General features: G+C 42.5%; 1 protein-coding gene across 2 annotated transcripts in view; it reads left to right on the plus strand.

Annotated features, from left to right (window-relative positions):
• The window catches only part of LOC109424672 (prolactin-releasing peptide receptor), a 561,567-nt gene that overhangs the window by 545,016 nt on the left and 894 nt on the right, over window positions 1–15,657 (plus strand). The window lies entirely within an intron of this gene.

Genomic DNA, 15,657 nt, shown 5'->3' on the forward strand with positions numbered 1-15,657 from the left:
TGTGTTGTTTTTTCTGCCTTCAGGACATTACAACCTTGGCAACCGACGATGACGACGGTGGCTTTCTTCTTTATGCAATGACTGCGCGGTCGGTTGAGTTGAGGTTAGAAAACCAACGAGTGGTGGATGGTAGAATACATATGGCTGCAGGACCTGCTGCTGCTGCTGCTGCTGCTGTTAACAAGCGAATGTGAGAAGTCAGTCAATCTGAAATTGAAGTTGAGCGTTTTTTTTTTGTCTCTTCGCATCTAGAAATGAGAAATGAATCCTCATTCTCAGGGAAGAATATGGCTTTGCGAAGGGATTTCTTTCTGGGTAGTTGGTTTGTTAACAGAAGTCCGGCTGCCACAGATGGATGGTTGTTTGGAACGAGTTCGATTATGGATGATTAAAGTTCTTCGGAATTGCATCAGTCCGTGAACTTGGCGGGATTCATGAGCACGAAGTTAGATTACAGTAGAAGTGGACATTTAATTCATATGAAATTTAATTTTTCCCAGCATTAAGTCCCAGTTGGGATACAGTTTTCTGAGTACTTTCTCAGTTACTAGCTGATTGATCATGTTTGAATTCATTTATCTTGTGTCAGGCACGATTAAATTATGTCAATGAAAGTCAAGATTTTTGTTCCATTATGAGATGATCCTTGACCAAGGAATCGAACTCCCCATCACCTTTAGCACGGTCTTGTTGAGCATACGTACGCACGTTCTTCTTGCTCGGTTGTATAAGCCGTGTCATTTAAAACATCCGTTAATTACACCATTTGGTGAAACACGACTCGTCTTCAACACCATTGTCAAGTTTTCGTCAGAAATCCCCCGCAGCCTAAATGTCTCGGAAGTGCGAAAGATTTCCGCCATCCATCGCTCATCATGCGTGACATCCGGAGAAATCCTTGTTGGCAGGGGTATTTCGCAAAAAGCTTCCGGTGGCGTGACGTTGCCCCTAGCCACTAATGTCACGTATTCGGTTGGTTGACTTTTCATAGACCTCGATTAACCAACCGAAGCCCATGGAACCTTCAGTATTGAAGTAAGGGGGTTGAGTGAAATATCGTTTCAATTACCGGGTCTGGGGTGGTACAAACTTGATGACAACAACGGAGCCGCAAACTCCGACGGGAAATTTGATTTGATGTCGCAGTTAATGCTTATTTATTATGGCTGCCGCTGGGTTAGTCTACTCCTTGCGGTGGTGTTGATCTGATGAAGGCTTTTAATGGACTCTGCGTCGTCTGGCAAGTTGGTCATTTTCGGTGCGGCGGGGTAATAAGAAAATATGGCAATTTTATTCGATGCGACACTGTTTGCTTCCTTTGTGCTACGGTAGAGCAGCGTCCGCCAAGTATGAATCTTAATATTGAATGTATGAAATAAAGAGGTATAAACCCTTCAACTTCACGGTTTCATTATGCTGCATGTACCTCTGCGTTTTAAGACGTCACTACCGAATCCTGAAGTCTATCTCAGCGCATTGATACTGGAAGTTGGCTCGGGAACAATGAAATCATTCGATTCTCCAGTGATAACTCATCTGCCATTTCATTTAGAGTATAAATTTTGACGAAATAATATTTGCTCTATGCAGTCTCTGACTGAAGACGGTATGAATTGCCTTTTAGCTTATTAATTTTTTTCCAGAAACTGTGCTCGTACGAATCCACTTGCCTCCTTCGACCATTAACGTTTTTCAAAAGGAACTCCTCGAGAAAATTCATTGGTATGTATTCCCTGGCTTAGCTGAGTAAGTTATTCTGTGATATATTTGTGTTTTTATAAGATTTACTAAGAGTAGTAGAATCTTTATAAAACAGTATTATCTCTTTAATACCTCTACATTTTTATATTCAAATTTATTCAAGCTTTTCTCCAGACACGCTTGCCGAGATGCTTCCAGAAATGGTTAAGGGCATAATAATTATAATAAAATTTAAAATCTAAAGAAGCTCTGTGCGACAAACTTTTTAACCAATGATAATAAAGTAAAGGCTGAACAATGCAGAAAAAAAAATGCTGAAATGTCTTGATAATGTTCGGCATCCAGTGCTGGTGAAGGTGGTCAAGCAGTCAACTGAGAGGTTTAATATTTTTCAGCTCTGCTTATACGTTAACCATAATACATAACATAGGAATATGAGCCATCAATAAGTTTCCAAATTTGATTATGACTTTGATAAGGTTCTTGCTTCAGGGTCATCCATTGAGTACATCACGGTCCTAGGGGGGAGGGGGGGTTTGTGAAAGTGTGACAAGCAATGCATTAGATATGTATAGGAAAAATCCGTACGAAGGGGAGAGGGGGGTCGAAAATTCCCAATTTTAGCGTGACGTACTTAATGAATGCTCCCTTTTCTGAACAAGGCTGACACAAATTTCGATTTTCTCTTAAGTCAAGAGGGCCCCCCCTTGGAAATTTTGGGTCGAAATTCAACATTTTGAGGAAGGGCTCAAATGAATAAACCAATACATTTTTAAATTTTAAGGTAAAGAGTCCACCAGAAAATTTCTTACCAAACCCGATGAATTAAGCGATTTTGCTTAATTGTTTGAGTAGTATTTTCATCAAATACATTTATTATTTATCAACTCCACCCCCTCATTGACGAACGAGCACTGTGACAAAAGAAGAAAATGATATTTGTTCCGTACTAGAGTATTTTCAGGATTCAGGAACACTTCGGCTTATGGCGACGGAAATATCTTAGAGCAGCGTTTCTCAAACTATGGGTCGCGACCCACTGAAGGGAAGGGAAGTAAAAAGTGGGTCCCGAGATGAACTAGCCTAGGGTTAAAAATCTCGTTAATACAGACAAAAAAAAATGTCTCAAAAAGGTAAAATGCAGATGTCGCGTTTCTTTTACGTTAAAATGGTGATGGTATACAAGGCTGGTGCCATCACATTTATGATTCGAGTATTATACAGTGTTGCCATGGTAAAAGTATAGCTTGTTACTCTTGGTTTCCGAATTTCCGCGCCATTTTTACTGATACGTCCCCACAGGAATATGACTTCAATATAGCACCTACTCGGGGGTGGAAGCTCAGGTAAAATATTATCTCCTGGGCGCCCATTAAAAACACCACCCCCGGCGAAGACTGGCGCTCGAGCCTAGCTATTTAGCACTGTAGTTGGAGGAAATGCCAATGCAGAACCCGTAGCTTCCGGGAAGGTAAGCCCAGCTCCCTGGGTTAGTGGGTTGGTGTCAGGCCCTGCAAGCCAGCCGTAAAAAAGACTAGCACCGGAAAATCAACAAGAGAAGAATGCGAACCGATACCAATGGCGACGACCACAGCGACGAAAAGGGACTTGCGATTGGAAGCTCGGTACGTGGAACTGCAGATCTCTCAACTTCATCGGGAGCACCCGCATACTCGCCGATATACTGAAGGACCGCGGGTTCGGAATCGTGGCGCTGCAAGAGGTGTGTTGGACAGGATCTATGGTGCGAACGTTTAGAGGTAATCATACCATCTACCAGAGTTGCGGCAACACACGTGAGCTGGGAACAGCTTTTATAGTGATGGGCGACATGCAGAGGCGCGTGATCGGTTGGTGGCCGATCGACGAAAGAATGTGCAGGTTGAGGATCAAGGGCCGATTCTTCAACATTAGCATAATAAACGTGCACAGCCCTCACTCCGGAAGCACTGATGATGATAAAGACGGATTTTACGCGCAGCTCGAACGCGAGTACGACCGCTGCCCAAACCACGACGTCAAGATCATCATAGGGGATCTAAACGCTCAGGTAGGCCAGGAGGAGGAATTCAGACCGACGATTGGAAAGTTCAGCGCCCACCAGCTGACGAACGAAAATGGCCTACGCCTCATCGATTTCGCCGCCTCCAAGAACATGGCCATTCGTAGCACCTTCTTCCAACACAGCCTCCCGTATCGTTACACCTGGAGATCACCACAACAAACGGAATCGCAAATCGACCACGTTCTGATTGATGGACGGCACTTCTCCGACATTATCGACGTCAGGACCTATCGTGGCGCTAATATCGACTCCGATCACTACCTGGTGATGGTTAAACTGCGCCCAAAACTCTCCGTTATTAACAATGTACATTACCGGCGGCCGCCCCGGTACGATCTAGAGCGACTGAAACAACCGGATGTCGCCACCGCATACGTGCAGAATCTCGAGGCAGCGTTGCCGGACGAGGGTGTGCTCGATGTGGCCCCTCTAGAGGACTGCTGGAGTACAGTGAAAGCAGCCATCAACAACGCAGCCGAGAGCACTATCGGGTACGTAGAACAGAGTCGACGAAACGATTGGTTCGACGAGGAGTGCAGAGCGGTTCTGGAGGAGAAGGATGCAGCGCGGGCGGTAATGCTGCAGCCTGGAACCCGACAGAATGTGGAGCGATACAGACAGATGCGGAAGCAGCAGACCCGTCTCTTCCGGGAGAAAAAGCGCCGCCTGGAAGAAGCGGAGTGCGAGGAAATGGAACTGCTGTGCCGTTCACAGGAAACACGCAAGTTCTACCAGAAGCTCAACGCATCCCGCAAAGGCTACGTGCCGCTAGCCGAAATATGCAGGGATAAGGAAGGGAGCCTCCTGACGGACAAACGTGAGGTGATCGAAAGGTGGAAGCAGCACTTCGACGAGCACCTGAATGGCGAAAAGAATGTAGGCACGGAGGACCAAGGCAGCGGAGGAAATGACTATGTTGGTGCAGCAGAGGACGGGAACGAACCAACTCCCACGCTGAGGGAAGTTAAGGATGCCATCCACCAGCTCAAAAACAACAAAGCGGCTGGTAAGGACGGTATCGCAGCAGAACTCATCAAGATGGGCCCGGAAAAGTTGGCCACCTGTCTGCACCAGTTAGTAGTCAAGATCTGGGAAACTGAACAGCTACCGGAGGAGTGGAAGGAAGGGATAATCTGTCCCATCCACAAGAAAGGCGACAAATTAATGTGTGAGAACTTTCGAGCGATCACCGTTTTGAATGCCGCCTACAAAGTGCTATCCCAGATCATCTTCCGTCGGCTTTCACCTAAAGTAAATGAGTTCGTGGGAAGTTACCAAGCCGGTTTCATCGACGGCCGGTCGACAACGGACCAGATCTTCACCGTACGGCAAATCCTCCAGAAATGCCGTGAATACCAGGTCCCAACGCATCACCTGTTCATCGACTTCAAAGCGGCATACGACAGTATCGACCGCACAGAGCTATGGAAAATCATGGACGAGAACAGCTTTCCCGGGAAGCTGACTAGACTGATAAGAGCAACGATGGACGGTGTGCAGAACAGCGTAAGGATTTCGGGTGAGCTATCCAGTTCATTTGAATCTCGACGGGGACTACGACAAGGTGATGGACTTTCCTGCCTACTATTCAACATCGCCCTGGAAGGTGTTATGCGACGAGCCGGGCTCAACAGCCGGGGTACGATCTTCACGAAATCCAGCCAATTTGTCTGTTTTGCGGATGACATGGATATTATTGCCAGAACATTTGGAACGGTGGCAGAACTGTACACCCGCCTGAAACGTGAAGCAGCAAAGGTCGGACTGGTGGTGAATGCGGCTAAGACAAAGTACATGCTGGTAGGTGGGACTGAGCGAGACAGGACAAGCCTTGGCAGCAATGTTACGATAGACGGGGATACTTTCGAGGTGGTAGAAGAATTCGTCTACCTCGGTTCCTTGCTAACGGCTGACAATAACGTGAGCCGTGAAATACGAAGGCGCATCATCAGTGGAAGTCGTGCCTACTATGGGCTCCAGAAGAAACTGCGGTCAATAAAGATTCACCCCCGCACCAAATGTACCATGTACAAGACGTCAATAAGACCGGTGGTTCTCTACGGACACGAGACATGGACGATGCTCGAGGAGGACCTACAAGCACTCGGAGTTTTCGAGCGACGGGTGCTAAGGACGATCTTCGGCGGTGTGCAGGAGAACGGTGTGTGGCGGAGAAGGATGAACCACGAGCTCGCTGCACTTTACGGCGAACACAGTATCCAGAAAGTGGCCAAAGCTGGAAGGATACGGTGGGCCTCCGTTTTTCTCCATTCGTGAATTTTGTTAGATACGGTGTTTGGTAAAGTTAGGCTTGATTTTTCTATAATCGCCTCTAGAAAGTTCTTAAGAGATTCTCCTGGAACATTCTCCAGGGGTTTCACCTGAAGTATCTCCAGGTACTCCTCTAGGGATTGCTTAGGGTTAGTTAGGGCCCTTCTTTAGAAAAAAAAATCCAGTGCTGTTTGAGGAGCTTCTCCATAGATTTTCTCAGGCGTACCTATGAAAATTATTCTATTGTTTATAATTTTTCTATGAATTTTGCAAGAAATTCTTAGATGAATACCTTAAAAGGGTTCTCCTGTTCTTCTAAGTATTTTTTTTTTCAAATTTTTTTCGAAAATTTTATTTCCTGATGGTTTTCTAAAAATTTTCCAGGATCTTTTCATTCCTGCAGAATTTCCTTCAGAAATTTTGTTTGGTAATCCGTGCAGAAATTGTATATTAATTTTTTCCAAGAATTCCTCCAGGAGATCTTCCATGGCCATGGCCTTCATAAATTACTCAGAAATTTGTCGAGGGATTTCTGCAAAAATTTCATTGATGCATTTGTCTGCTATTTATGCAAGGATTTCTGCAGAATTTTTTTTTTCAGATTTTCCTTCAGAATTCCACTAAAGATTCCTCCAGGAAAGTCTCCAAAAATTTCTCAAGCATTTTTTACTTGAAACTATTTTTTTTTTTTTTTGAATTAACGAGGTATCGTAAGGAGTTTTTTGCCAAGGAATCTCCCCAGAAAAAGTTAAAAAAATCCTCTGCGAATCTGCAAAGGTATCATCAAAAGCTTTTACAGGAACTCCTTTAAAAATCATCTAAAAATTTCTTTAGAGATACTTTAAACAATTCTTCAAATTTTTATGCAGTTTCTGGAAGAACTTAAAGAAAATCATGGAATAAATCCAGCAAGAAGCTGTGAAGGAATCTCAGAATATATTTCTGACGGAGCCGCAGAAGCAATTGGAAAAATCTTGTAATAATTGCTGCAGGAAACTCTGAATGGAAGTTCCAATGGAATTCTTGGAAGTACTATTGTGAGAATTTGCGAAGGAATCTCTTTACTAATTTAAAAAAAAAAATAGAAAAGTTACTAAAAAATTCCATGAAAAAAGTGTTTTCAAAAAATTCCTTGCTAAAATTCCAGAAGAAATCCCTTAAATTTGGATGAAGTCTTTGGAGAATTTTTTTTGAATCAGGGGCAGATCAGAAAATTGTGAAAGAAATTATAAAAAAAGTGGAATCCCAAGTAACAAATGATTACTGAATAACAGCTTGTTCAGCCACATTTTCTTAGTTCAAGCGTATCAATGGTTTATTCAGCAATTATACAACATTGCAATAATGTTTGTTGAGATCCCTGTGAAATCTTGAGAAGTACTCTTGCAGGAAAGGAAGATCTGAAGAAAGCCCAGGAAAGCTGAAGGAATCCTAGGAGAAATTTCTAAAGAACTTGTGGATTTACGAGATAATTTTTCGGCAATAGCAGTCTGAGTGGTTAGCAAACACAGTTTTTGCTTGTGGATTTGGAAACTCTTAGTAGAATTTCTTGAGAAAAGTAGTAAGGAATTTCGAGTAAAATTCCTGGAGAAATACTTTGCTGACATTTTTGGAGGAAATATTAGGTAAGCGGATAAAATTTTTCGAGTTATACTTCGAAGAAAATTCCTCATAAACGTCCAAATAGTAACATCTGGAGACAATCCTGAAGAAAACGCTGTATGAGCTACTGAAGATATCTCTAAAGAAATTTTTGCCGAATCATTGAAAATGATTATGCAAAAATGACTGGAGATATTTTAGGCGAATTTTCTGGATGAATTCCTGAAGAAATTCCTAGACACATACCTTTGGGAGTTTTCAATGGAATCCCTAGAGGGATTTCTGAACTAATCTCTGATGGACTTCTTGAAGTATTACGTGTACGATTTTCTGAGGGAATCTCTCGAAGATTTTGTGAAGGAAGCACTAAGTATAATTTTGAAAGTATCGTTGGAGAATTTCAGAAGGAATTCCTGTAGAAAATTCTGAACGATTTTTGAACCGAATCTCTAGAAGAATTTCTTACGTAATCCCTGACGGAGTTTCGGAATAAACCCATGGAAATCTACCTGAAAGGATTCGTGGAGGAATTTCTATAGAAACTGTTGTAGAAATATCTGAAGAAATCTCGGAGATTTTTCTGAAACAGTTCCTGGAAATTTTGTTAAAGAAACCACTGAGGCAGTTTCTGAAAGAAACCTTCGAAGATTTTCAGACCGAATTTCAGGAGAAAGTTCTGAAGGAACACATGGAGCAATTGTGGAAAGAATCATTGGACAAATTTATGGAGGGATCTCATCAATTTCAGATGAAATCTCCACTAGTTTCTGGAAGAGCTCATGGATGAATTTCTAAGGCAATCCATGGGAGCTTTTCTGAAGGAATTTATGAAGAAATACCTGGAAAATCCTCTAGAGAAAATTTTGAATCAAACTTTAAACGAATTTCTGAACAAATAAATATGTTTTAATAGAACTCAAGAAATCCGTTAAAACATTTTGAAAGGAATTCTTGGGGAATTTTTAAAAGGCGCAATTTCGGAAGCAATTCAATAAAGGTTTTAAAAAGCAGTTCTTAAATTAATTTCTGGAATAATGTCTTAAAAATATTGGAAGAAAATCAAATAGAAACTATGAATTTTCTAAAGTAACGAATATCTATAGAAATTCTTATGGAAGTCTCTGAATCTGAACTCATTTCTTCTGAAGAGTTTCATAAAGAAATTCGTGATTGACCAAAATGGAAACCAAAGTTAAAAATATGGCCAGAACTGCGGCAATGCTTCTATTTGACCAGTACCACTTATAATACAAAAATCAAGTATTAGCATAATTTGTGCATTTCTCCAGCAAAATATAGATTGAACTTTCATTTACAACATTGGTAGTTTTCATATAATTATTGATTATTTTTATAAAAATTATTTTCTTTAGACTGGCCAAAACCGGTGCACGTACCCTATTTCTTATTACAATTAGAAGCACCGTGGCAAAAATAGACATATGAGAGCTAATTTGTTAAGGATTTTCTTTTCTTCCAGTTTTCGTGACTGCCGCTTTCCATCCTCGGTCGCGCCCTCTGCTCGTCAGATCACGCTCCACCTAATCCACGTATCATGCTCTCTGTTTTCCATACCTTTTTTATACCAACCAAACCGGTAGCGAACATCAATTTTGCAGGGTAGTTGTCCGGCATTCTTGCAACATGTCCTGCCCATGGTATGTTTCCGAATAGTTCCCCATGTATTTCTTACCCTAGAATTAACTCCCACCCCTAGCTAGTTGACATTGAACATGACCTTAAAATTGAATCGTCATAAAAAAATAAATCAACCAGCAATCATTCTCCTCTCTACAACCTGCCCAATTCAAAATGGCTTCAAAGTTGATGTTCAATGACCGAACACGGGAAAACCAATATCAAACTCTCGACATCCTTGGTGGTGGTAAACAATTACGTCCAGGTGATTGATTTCACTTTTTTTCACCCGTGTCACCGCACTTGTCGAAAACTGTCGATAATTGTTTTGCCCTGTTGTGTCACTGACTGGAGGGCTTTGACGCACAGCGTGAACCAACTGAACAACAATTCAATTTCAAGTTCTACTTTGACCTTTCCATTTTTTTTCTGTTTGTGGGTTAAACCACAGCTTTTCCACTTGAAAAATGTGCACTCTATTTATTGAACCTGTCCGATGCGCCCTCCGGTAGAATAATGCATCAACGTTTAACACCGCACTGCCAAAGGATGAACTTTGGCTGTGAGTGAGCGTATGTGTTGATGTGAGCCGATAGTGGTGATGGTTGCCGATGGCGAAAAAAAAGAAACAAATAACCAACTATACGATCCAGGGATCCAGTATAGTTCAGCCAGTTCAGCCCACGTGTTCAAGTTTGGAGTGAAACAAATTGCCAACGCGCGCTAGCTGCTGCTATTTTGCCGCCGCATTCGCTTCGGTATACGTACGTAAATTGGATCCCATTCATCTCGCCGGCAAACTTTTGCGGCATTCGACCGACGGATGAGTCTCCGGAGAGTCTGAATGGAAAACTTGGCGGTAAAGAAGTTTTGCTCTTTTCAATGGGCTGAACTTCTTCACCATCACCAGAAGTCTACAGCCCGCAGTGGTTGGTTGTTGCGGGGAAGCAGCTGCCATCAGCCACGCGGTAGCACAATGCGGGAAGATTACACCAGGCTGAGCCGAGAATTTTTCTTTGGTTTGATGAAACGCGGTAATGAGCTTACGGTGTTTTGTGCTAATCCTGGTGGGAATGATTACCCAAAGCTTTTGCTAGACATCGTAGGCAATGGTTAGGATCGGATCGGAAAAGGTAATCCGGTGATTCAAGAATAAATTATTGCTGGAATTTTCTTTACAGTTCTAAGCAATGATAAATAGCCTTACTTTTTAGGCTTTCAAAGTGGTAACAGCAACTAGACCCTATTTGCAACAAGACAATATACTTCAGCAAGAATTTCACTATACTAAACAAATGCATTGTAGGGAACATTAGAGAAATACATGTGGTTCAGGCTTGAACTTGCTTTATTCTAACATATTACTTAACGCTACATCTTGGCCTACTACAGCATTTTCATCGATTTTTAGCGTTTTACGGAAGAGGTGCAAAAAGGCCATCTGCAGTGGGGTAAGATGTCATTTCATGAAAACATTCAAAAATTACGCCCATCAATTTTTTGGTGTTCTCGACTTTCAATAGCATTGACATCAACAACCATGCGCCTCCATGTGTTTGTTCAATCTGCTTGAAAATACATTGCACAAATGGTCCAAAGCCGTCTTTACGAAGACAAAAATGTTTGTGCCTAAACCATAAGTTTGAGATACATGGTGTCTTTGGGAAAGTTTCTTCTTATTTTTCGACCTTTTTTCTTATCATTTTGAAATTAGGGTGGTCCCTCTAGTTTCGCTGATCCAAACATCTGCTTTTTAATAGTTTTATGTACGTTTACAAAATGTTCTACAAAGTTGTAAAAAAAAACTTATTTGGAGCAAGTTTGCCAAAGAAACCATTATTCTATCTCTTATGGTTCTTAACATATATTTTTTTAAATGATTCATGTTAGGGTGATCCATGAATTTCAGTTTTCCTAAAATAACTTTAAAATCATTCGTTTCTTGTAAATACTTTGTTCCGAGCACTTTTAGAACTATCAACGACGCATCTTTTTTCCAAAGAGCCCAAAGTTCTAACTCACGTAGTTAAAAAGATATTGGCATTTTTCTTCAAAAAATCATTTTTTTTTTTTCAAAAAGTCATATCTCAAAAAGGAGCAAATGGATTTTCCATCTCCCGGTTGCATTGAAAAGATCGTACTCTGTTCTATTTATGGTGAAAAAACTGTAGGTACCTTTTTTTGTTTAAAGCTTTTTATTGAATTTTGAAAATACGATTTTTTTATGGAAATGCAGTTGTAACTTTGAAAATCGATGAGATACAAACTTGGCGTCTTCGACAAAATTATGAGTTTTTAGCTGCTCTAAAAGTGCCCAGAACAAAGTATTGCGAAAAAATCAACACATGAAATTATATTGAGTAAAAACAGATTTTCATATGAAAAATGACACATTTCAAGAAAATTCAACTCGTCTTTGTTAGATAGATCAAAGTAGCTTGGTAAATGGTCATCCATTTCATTCTAGAGCCAATGTTTATTTATACTGTCATCACCATTCAGGCACAATGTTGATAAGATATTGTAAATCATGTAACTTTGATAGGCTTTTACGTTAACATAAACATATACTAGTGATTGACATTTTCACTATCCATACATTGAAGTGATGAAATTGAAATTAAATTGATGGAAATCAGCTATAAATCACATTTTAAGTTGAGTTCATTGACGAATTATGGATTATAAGCAAATTTAAACATTTTCAACATGGTTACTTCGATCTATCTAATAAAGACTAGTCGAGTTTGCTAATATTGTTCCGCTTGTGTTCCGCTTTCCATATGAAAATCGGTTTTTATTCAATATAATTTTATGTGTTGATTTTTTCGCAAAACTTTGTTCTGGGCACTTTTAGAGCAGCCAAAAACTCACAATTTTGTCGAAGACGCCAAGTTTGTATCTCGTCGATTTTCAAAGTTACAACTGCATTTCCATAAAAAAAAAGTATTTTCAAAATTTAATAAAAAGTTTCAAACAAAAAAGGTACCTGCAGTTTTTTTACCATAAATAGAACAGAGTACTCACGCCACCTTCGGTACTTGCAACGTCGCCATTGAGGTGCTCATCGTAATGCTGCCGCCACCTCTCGACCACCTCACGCTCGCTCGTGAGAATATTCCCGTGATTATCTCGGCACATGTCGGCTTGTGGCACAAAGCCTCTGCGCGAGCGGTTCAGCTTCTCGTAGAACTTTCGTGTGTCCTTAGCGCGGTACAGCTCTTCCATCGCTTCGCGATCTTGTTCTTCCTGCTGGCGCTTCTTCATCCGGAAGACTGAGTTCTGCCTGTTCCGCGCCTGTCTGTAACGTGCATCATTCGCTCTCGTACGGTGCTTCTCGTTTTTCAACTGTTCACATTCGCCGTCGTACCAGTCGTTTCTGTGATTCGGAGTCGCGAAGCCTAATGTTGTAGCCGAGGTACTACCTATAGCGGATCGGATGTCCCTCCAGCAATCTTCAAGTGTAGCTGCGCCAAGCTGCTCTTCCGTTGGTAGGGCCACTGCTAACTGCTGCGCGTAGTCTTGAGCCACTTCTACGTTACGAAGTTGCTTGATGTTGAGCCGCGGCGTTCGACTTCGACGCGTGGTGATAACTGTCGAAAGTTTTGAGCGCATGCATACAGCTACTAAGTAGTGATCCGAATCTATATTCGCACTGCGGTATGTGCGGACGTTGGTTATATCAGAGAAGAATTTACCGTCGATTGGAACTTGGTCGATTTGGATTTCTGTTTGGTGGTCGGGTGATCTCCAGGTGGCTTTGTGGATATCTTTTCGGGGGAAGAAGGTGCTTTGGACTACCATACCACGGGAGGCTGCAAAGTTTACGCATCGCTGGCCGTTATCATTCGATACGGCGTGCAGGCTGTTTCGCCCGATTACCGGTCTGTACCTTTCCTCCCTTCCTACCTGCGCGTTCATGTCGCCGACAACGATTCTCACGTCACGCGGCGAGCAACCATCGTATGTTTGCTCTAACTGCGCGTAGAACGCTTCTTTCTCGTCATCGGGTCTCCCTTCGTGTGGGCAGTGGACGTTAATGATGCTGTAGTTGAAGAAACGGCCCTTAACTCTCAACATGCACATCCTTGCGTTGATCGGCTGCCACCCGATCACACGTTGTCGCATCTTGCTCAACACTATAAATCCCGTTCTCAGTTCATTGGTGGTGCCACAGCTTTGGTAGAAGGTAGCCGCTCGATGCCCGCTTTTCCACACTTTCTGTCCAGCCCAGCAAAGTTCATGCAACGCCACGATGTGGAAGTGGCGGAGATGTAGTTCGTCGTAGATTATCCTGTCACATCCTGCGAAACCTAGTGACTTGCAAGTCCATGTTCCAAGCTTCCAATCGTAGTCCTTATTTCGTCGCGTGGGTCTTTGCCGATTGTATCGAGTCGTATTTTCTCCTATGTTATTCGCAATGGGGATTTTTACGGGTGGCTTATTGGGCCTACGCCAACACTCCTGTCTCGCCGGAGGGCCATCGTGCCAGTTCTGTTTAACGTCCCAACCAACACTGGGACGACCACGCTGATGGGGCTACCACCTTGGATCTAGCTGGGCGTGGTGCAGCGTTTCTTACTCAGCCGCTGGATGCCAGAACAGACGCTGTTTGAGCCGCACCTCCTTGGTGAACAGACACTCGGATCGTACCTCCTCAATCTAGCTGAAGTCAGAAGGACAACAGAGCCCAGGCTGCACTACCAGCTAAGCACAGAACTCTTAGCTGGCGGTCTTTGTCATCGCTTGACCCGTGGAAGCACGAGGTAGGAACTTGTGAGGACCAGAGCTATATAGGACGCTCTCCTTATCGACTCACCGTTTTGCAGCCCAACTAGCTAAACACACGACTATCAAATAACAGTTTTTGATATTAGTCTACCAGGGGAAGCATGAGGATGTTGGACGCTTCTACCAAGGCTATCAACTTTACATTTTGCGATCCAGTGAAGTTGGTGTACAAACCAAATTTAACCTTAAGTACACCATAATTTCAATTTCATCCGATTTAACAACAGTAAATAGTTCACCTTACGAATCGCATGCTAATTACCTCACTCACAGCGCTCAAATTAACAACTCATCAAAGTACCGAAATTTCAATTTGCTTACTTGTCGTCCTGCCCACGCGGCACGGATTGTTGCTTGCTTGCTTGCTTGCTTTCCACGCCGAACCAACATCAACAGCTCGAAATTAAAATTGGCTGCCGCTGCCATCTCTCACTGAAGAACAACTAACAACCCATTCAGTTTTCGCGTGCCAACCCATCCAGTCCAACCCTCACTGCTGAAGCTGAAGCCAATCTGCGACGAAAATCTCCGAAACACCGGAATGGCGTGGAACTAATAATTTTTCGGAAAGGACCTCCCTTCCTCGCTCAGCTGACGCTGAGGGTATTGTAGGGTGACATCGTCAGCCAGACGGAAGCAGGGGTGGAAGTGGAGGTTGTTTCAACAATTCATTTTCGTCGTAGGTACTACGTTCAGAAAATCGTCAACACCACCATCGTGTCGTAGTCAGTCAGATGAAAAAGCTGGGCCGGCCGGGAGCTGCCTAGTAGCAAGCAACGTACCAGTCAATGATGCGGCGAGAGTACAACAGAAGCTTTTCGCCTTAACCAGTCAGCAAGCAAGTTTGTAATCGGGACGTGGGATGGAATAAGTCAAAACACGTGGAATGTTATTAGGCTGTTGGTGAGAAATTTAAATCGGTGATGGTGTCGAAATTGATTGGCAATATTATTTTTATATTGCTGGTGATTTCGACTGGAAATGGTATGCTATAGAGTATTCAAACGATCAAATTTGGATTGTCCGACGTTTCGGCCTGATTTACTTGGCCTTTTTCGAGGGTAAAACTGTCTAGCGATTTTAATTGCCGACAATTAGTGCCACAGTTTGTTTGGAATGTATTCCAGGAGTTGTTCTTGAAAAAGTCCTTGGAGGAATTTAGGAAAAAATCCCTTTAGGAATACCGGAAGGAGCCCCAGGAGGAATTCCAGACAGAATCCTAGGAGGAATTTCTGAAAGAAGCCCAGGGGGTTGCTTTAGATCGTTACTAGGACTTTTAGAGACCATTTTAGTAATCAATTGAAACGCAGAGCTTCAACTTGGAAAGGACAGTGTACCGATTTACTCTGAAGCACATCATGTCATGTATGTGGATGAAAGGATAACGAAAAAATATCACACCGAAAAGCTAGAGATGAGTTCCCTTATTGCGGCAGCAACCAGCGTATCGTGTACAAAAACAACAAGACCGAAAAAATATACACCAAATATCCAGGCTGTATACGGACTGATGGATTTTCATCAGTCTCGGTATTCTGTCGGATAAACGGACGTACGGACGGGACGGCGTTATTACACTGTTGTTGTTG

This window comes from Aedes albopictus, chromosome 3, assembly GCF_035046485.1.
Source record: "Aedes albopictus strain Foshan chromosome 3, AalbF5, whole genome shotgun sequence".
Taxonomy (NCBI): Eukaryota; Metazoa; Arthropoda; class Insecta; order Diptera; family Culicidae; genus Aedes; species Aedes albopictus.